Raw genomic sequence first — 6,259 nt, 5'->3', positions numbered from 1 at the left:
CAAATGAGCTAATTGTAAGCTGTTGTGCCATAATAGGAACTCAAGATGGCAGGCCAAATCCTGTTCTTAGAGGAATAGCACAACAAGTATTGATTGGCCACTAAAACACAAGTCTACAACTAGCTAAAGTACTGCAGTGTCAACAATTTGGGAGAGCTGGTAAACAAGGAAGGCGAGGTGAGACAAATAGCTAACCACCAGTGCAATCTCCACAGATACATAGAGAAGGTTGGCTAGAAGATTGACCACGACATGTGCACAGAATTCATGAGGACTTTTGACATCCAAAGGAACAGTGGCACGATGACCATTAGGCAAGGTGAAATGTCTAGAAGGGTGGAAGCTACCCTTAATCTAGAAATTGTGGAGAAGGCACTAGGATTAGCAGAGAAGCTGGAGAAGAGGCCAAAGAGGGATGTGTACAAGATGCTGGGAATGGATAAAGAGAAGGTTTACACTAATGATGGAAACAACCTAGTTTATATTTCGAACCCCACCATTCACCTGCAAGCTAAAATGGTTCACACTCTTTTCTCAAGCCAGAGATATAATATTATCATGAACAAAATAGGCATACCATTGCTAGAGAGTCTTGCAGCCAATGCCTTGGATGAGGTAAATTGAAATACCTACATCTAGAAGACAATACGGACATCGGTAAAGGTACTAGCCACAACACCAAGGGTGGTAGAAGGGAAGTCTCCAACCACCACAATGGAGTCCAAGAGAAAACAACCTATCTCTAAGGTGTTGAGATGGCAAGCTCAACGCATGCGGATATTGATGATGGACCGCCTGGCTAGATGAGTTCACACATCTACTTAGCACATTGGTGGTCATTATGATACTCACATGGCCACTGAATTATCACTTATTATATTTAGTTTGTTACACCTATAGATGGCAAAGATATAACGCCAGTCGATTAGTGTAGTCGGTTATGCATTGTTTGACTTAGTAGGCCACTTTCCTTTATGTTGTATCTTATCAATACTTTGTGTACATTGTATAGTGTGTAAGAAGAAGAAGAAACCTGCAAGAAAACGTTTTGGCCTCCATCTCTCTTCTTGTGTTCTTGATTGAGCTTCCTCTTGTGTATACAGTGTGTGTTTGGCGCAGCAGCTCAAGCAAATCCCCCCACCATGTGATTTTTGACATGGTATCAAAGCCGCACCACTAAGAGAGGCTGATTTCAAAGGCTGAAGCGAAGGAGAAGAAGCAAAGTTTGAGCAAGCAAGCAACGGGTAAGAAGCTCTCCCATTCTTCCACTCTCTCTCTTGTGGATAGTGCCTATAGAGGCACCAGAAGCAGGGTCAAGCAAAAATCTCAAATTGCTGTGAGATTTGGTGTGCGAGCAGATCATTGTATATTTTGTAGATAGGTCCTTTAGGGCTTTCCCGCAGTTATTTTGGGTGTTTGAGGCCGTTTCAGGCCCCGTTTTAGAGACGCAAGGTTATGGACAACAGTTTCAGGGTACACCGTGATTTTAGCTGTATTAACCGAAAGTGGGTGCACAAGTTACAAATTGCGAATCTTTTTTAGGTGTTTGTAGGAAGCAAACATAAGGTTTATCTGCAAACAGGTTGCAGATTACATGTACTATTGAGCAATCAGTGAAAAAGGTTGCTTGGTGTATTGCTATGCACATGTTGTGAAAGATTGCAGAAGACTAGCTTGCTGTGTTGTATCCTTGTTTGTGATAATGGCAGAGAATAGTGGAAATCCCATTATTGAGAAGCTCGACAAGAACAACTACCGTTCATGGAAGTTCCGTGTAACAAACTTCCTCATTAGAAAGGGCCTTTATGAGTTTGTCTCAGGTGAAGAAAAGGAGCCAGAGTTGGGTGTCCCTCCAACTGCAGATGAGTTAAAAGCATGGAACGAGTGGAATGTGAAAGACAAAAAGGTGATGTACTAGCTATTTGCAGTCATTGATAATACTATGTTGGGACATATCAGGAATGCAGAAACTTCACATGCAGCTTGGACAATTTTTGAGAGCATGTTTTCTGTAAATACAAAGGCACGAAAGATTCAACTCAAGCAAGAGTTGAATGCCTTGAAGAAATCTTTCATCTCAAACTTCTTCAAGGAAGATGCTTTAGCAGCTATTGATGCAATGCTGGATGATGATGATTTGGTTTAATCCACTCTGAGTGGCCTAAACAATGAGAAGGCATGGAAATCATTTGTTACTTCAGTATATGTATGGAAGCCATTTCTAGATTTTAATTAACTGATCTCTCTCATGATTACTGAAGAGATCAATATGCAGGGTGATTCGTCTGAAAGAAATGGTGAACAGGTCCAAGCATTTTACTTGAGTTCAGGAAGGGGACGTGGTAGATCCTCTTCGAGAGGCCGTGGTATGGAACATGCTGGTGATAACCAGCAAAACAGGTTCAATCAACAGTTTGGTGAAATGCAGGTTTCTAGAGGCAAAGGAAACTTTAGAGGCAAGGGAGATCTAGAGGAAGAGGTGGATGGCAGAATAGAGGTTCTGGAAATTTTGCTATTGTTTGCCATTATTATGGCAAAACAGGCCATATTGCAGCCCAGTGCTATGCAAAGAAGGATGATATTCACAGTGTAAATTGCAGCAAGGAAACTATGCATCGTCTTCACAACAGAATGAAGACAAAAATGAGTGTCTGTTTGTTATGCAGCATATGATGAATGCAGTTACAAGAAAGGGGACACATGATGATGTATGGTATGTCGATTCGGGTGTATCTAATCATATGACCAGACATGTTGAATGGTTTGGAGAGATGTCGGACTTACAAAACCCAGGTTATGTGCAAACGGGTGATGATTCATGCCATCCAATTTCACACATTGGAAAGATTCCCTTGTCCTTATATGATTGCCAAACAAAGAGTCTAACAGATGTATTACATGTGCCATCAATTACAAAGAATCTAGTATCTGTTGACCAAATGGTAGGGTAGGGGTTGCAGGTCCAATTCAATGCAAAAGGTTGTTTTGTAGAAGACTTTAATGATACGTGTAGGTTGGTCGCAAAAGGAAGTAGAGTTGGTCGAATGTTCACTTTAGATGCTGGAATTCCTGCAATGGATGTTGCTATATATGCTAAAGAAAAAGGAGTAGTTGCAGATATTGAAATATGGCATAAATGTATTGGACATGCAAATATGCAAACGCTGAAATTAATGCATTCCAGAGGATTGGTTATAGGGTTGCCCTCTTTTAGAGTTGCAAAATTGCATAGAGTCTGTAAAGCATGCAAGTTTGGTAAGCAGGAGAGACAACCCTTCTCGCATGATAGAGAAGTGAGCAAAAATATACTTGATGTAGTACATGCAAATGTTTGGGGGCCTACACAGAATGTATCTCTTAGTGGCAGCAAATACTTTGTCACATTTATTGATGGTTGTTCAAGGAAGCTATGTGTATACTTCATGAAGGAAAAGAGTGATGTGTTTGAGCACTTCAAATCTTTTAAGGCAGCTGTTGTTGAAACAGAAACAGGCTTAAAAGTGAAGTGCTTGAGATCAGATGGAGGGGGAGAGTACCTCTCTAATGAGTTCAGTGGCTTCTTGAGAACTCATGGGATAAAGAGGCAATTTACTTGCAAGTATACCCCACAGCAAAATGGTATTGCAGAAAGAAAAAACAGGCATATTGCAGAAGTTGCACGGGCATTAATGGCTGAAAACAATATGCCCAAACATTTTTTGTCTGAGGTTGTCCATACTACTGTTTACATTATGAACAGAACTCCCACAGCTGTAGTTCATGGGATGACTCCTGAAGAATGCTTTACTAGCAAGAAGCCTGATGTATCGCACTTAAATATATTGGGCTATGTTGCATGCATTCATGTGCCAGATGAGCTACGGAAGAAGCTTGATCCAAAGGCACAAAAATGTGTTTTAATTGGATACTCTTTAGAGCAGAAAGGGTATCGCTGTTATAACCATGTCACAGGTGAGTTCAGAGTGAGCAGGGATGTTATCTTTGATGAGATGGGAAGTTGGTATACACATGCTGATGATGATAATGATTAGGACAGCTATGTGTAGAAAGATAAACAAGAATCACGGAGTCTTAGTGGACCAAAAACATCATCTGGTACTACATCTACAGTGAGCCCTTGGTCTGGGAGACTAAGGAGTAGCCCCACATCTTCAGGTGGATCTATAAGTGTTGCAGGGAAGGACAAAGAAAAGAAGAAAGTGTTGGATGGTAATGATGCATCTACCAGTCATTTGGATTGGATGGAGATTGTAGTGGTTCAGAGAGTTTGGATGATGAGCTTGGCATTCCTTCAGTCAGGACACCAGGTGTACAGAAAGCTCATAGTAATGTAAAGGCTCCATTGAATGATCCAGTGGTATGCAGATTAAGCAGGGTCAAATACCATGTTAAAAGATTTGGTTTTGAAGGTTATGCAGCTCACCATTATGCTTATGTGGTGAAACTAGTTGAGGATGTTGAGCCCACTTGTTTTGAGGATGCTATTGGTCATGCTCATTGGGATGCAACAATGGATGAGAAGATGGCTGCATTAGAAGCTAATAAGACTTGGGATTTGGTACCCTTACCTAAGGGTAAGAAAGCTATTGGCTGTATGTGGGTTTACAAAGTCAAGCATAATGCAGATGGTTCAGTTAATAGGTATAAGGCTAGGCTGGTTGCAAAAGGCTATGCTCAAACATATGGCATAGATTATGAAGAGACATTCAATCCAGTTGTTAGGATGGCAACTGTTAGGTGTGTGATTGCCTTGGTAGCAGCCAAAGGTTGGAGTTTGCAACAAATGGATGTTAAGAATGCCTTCTTGCATGGTAAATTGCAAGAAGAAGTATATATGGAGCAGCCATCAAGTTATGAGGAGTTAGAGCATCACACATATGTGTGCAAGTTAAAGAAGGCGCTCTATAGGCTGAAGCAAGCACCTAGATCATGGTCTGACAAGATTGAAGAGTATCTTGTCAATATTGGATTTTGTATTTTTGATGATGATCACTCACTTTATGTGAGAAAGGGAGATGCAAGTTTGGTCATCATAGTCATCTATGTGGATGACTTGATTATTACAGGTGACAGTGACAATGGGATTGCTAAAGTTAAGGACTTCTTGAAGAAGAAGTTTGAGATGAAAGATTTGGGTGAGCTAAGATACTTTCTTGGTATTGAGGTGATCAGATGTGATGATGGTATATAGCTGTCCCAAAGGCAGTATGGCTTGGATATGTTATCCAAGTATGGTATGACAGCATGTAAGCCTCTTTCAGTACCATTGGAGCAAAATGTGAAGTTGAGTGCTGATGTTGGGGATGAGATAGAAGACCCTACTATGTTCAGGAGGATAGTAGGGAGTTTGATTTACATAACTATCACAAGGCCAGACTTGAGCTATGTTGTTGGCCTTGTCAGTCAATTTATGCAAATGCCTAGAAAGCCTCATTTGGATGCAGTTAGACGTATATTGAGGTATGTGAAGTCCACTTTACATTATGGACTTTTTTATCAGGCAGGTAAGGACGTACAGGTCTTTGGATACACAGATACAGATTGGGCTGGTAGCATATCAGACAGAAGATCTACAAGTGGATTCATGTTTTCCCTTGGTTGTGCAACAATTACGTGGAGCAGCAAAAAGCAACCTACAATTGCTTTATCGAGTACAGAGGCTGAGTATAGAGGTGCTGCTATGGCAGCATGTGAGGTGGTATGGCTGCAAAAGTTATTAGGTGATTTGGACGTGCAAGGAGATGGTCCAGTTGTCATTCATTGTGACAATATGAGCAGCATACAGCTAGCTAGGAGTCCAATGTTCCATGCTAGGCAGAACACATTGAGGTGCACTACCACTTTGTGAGAGAGAAAGTACTTGCAAGAGAGATTGAGTTGGTATATGTTAGCACACATGATCAGATAGCTGACATTTTCACAAAGGCATTGGGTGCAGAGAAGCTTCGAAAGTTCCGAAGCTTAGTTGGATTTGCAGAGATAGTGTTGAGCTTGAGGGGGAGTGTTGAGATGGCAAGCTCAACGCATGTGGACATTGATGATGGACCACCTGGCTAGATGAGTCCACATGTCTACACTTAGCACGTTGGTGGTCATTATGATACTCACATGGCCACTGAATTATCACTTATTATATTTAGTTTGTTACACCTACCTACAGCTGGCAAAGATATAACGCTAGTCGATTAGTGTAGTCGGTTATGCACCGTTTGACTTAGTAGGCCACTTTCCTTTATGTTGTATCTTATCTATACTTTGT

Source organism: Lygodium microphyllum, chromosome 25 (genome assembly GCF_053477565.2).
Source record: "Lygodium microphyllum isolate KBCC chromosome 25, Lygodium_microphyllum_v1.1.10, whole genome shotgun sequence".
NCBI classification, from domain to species: domain Eukaryota; kingdom Viridiplantae; phylum Streptophyta; class Polypodiopsida; order Schizaeales; family Lygodiaceae; genus Lygodium; species Lygodium microphyllum.
This window is presented reverse-complemented; position numbering follows the sequence as displayed.